Genomic DNA, 734 nt, shown 5'->3' on the forward strand with positions numbered 1-734 from the left:
ATGCGCCACCATGCCTGGCTAATTTTTGTATTTTTAGTAGAGATGGGGTTTCTCCATGTTGACCAGGCTGGTCTCGAACTCCTGACCTTAGGTAATCCGTCCGCCTTGGACCCCCAAAGTGCTGGGATTACAGGCGTGAGCCCCTGTGCCTGGCCAAGAGACCTCAACTCTTGAAAAGAAAAAAAAAAAAAAAAAGGAGCAGTTATTGGCTTTACTCAGCAAAGTGCACTCCCCATGCGAGAGCAGGTACACACCGTCTCTCTTGTTCCATGGTGGGAACTGGAAGCTGTCAACCAATGCACAGCCACGTCGATCTCCCCACCCAGGCTCTGTCCAGCAACAGGGTGGCAAGTGCAGTGTGGCAAGTCCTGAAGGAGTCACGGCCTCCTCCCTGTTCTCTCAGGCTCTGTTCTTGCAGGTGCCCCCAGAGGGGTCATCCGGGCCCTGAGGGTGGCAGCTCTTTCCACGGCCCTTGGGTCTTCATGGGAAGGGGCTGCAGAACGTTGGTTCTAGAGACACGTCGGTGTCTGAGAGTGATGAAGTCCAGGGAAAGTCTTGGAAGAGTCAGAGGCCGGGTCTGCCTTGTGCTAACGGCCATGTCAGCACAGCGTGTCCCAGTTCCTTCCTTGCCACCAGGGGCAACAACGCCAGGAGCCCTGCGACCAACACTGAGCATGACCAGTGATGTGTCAGGTTCGCAGGCGGAGGGCACCCTGAGTCACACATCAATCCCC

Source organism: Colobus angolensis, unplaced genomic scaffold (genome assembly GCF_000951035.1).
Source record: "Colobus angolensis palliatus isolate OR3802 unplaced genomic scaffold, Cang.pa_1.0 Scaffold9, whole genome shotgun sequence".
Taxonomy (NCBI): domain Eukaryota; kingdom Metazoa; phylum Chordata; class Mammalia; order Primates; family Cercopithecidae; genus Colobus; species Colobus angolensis.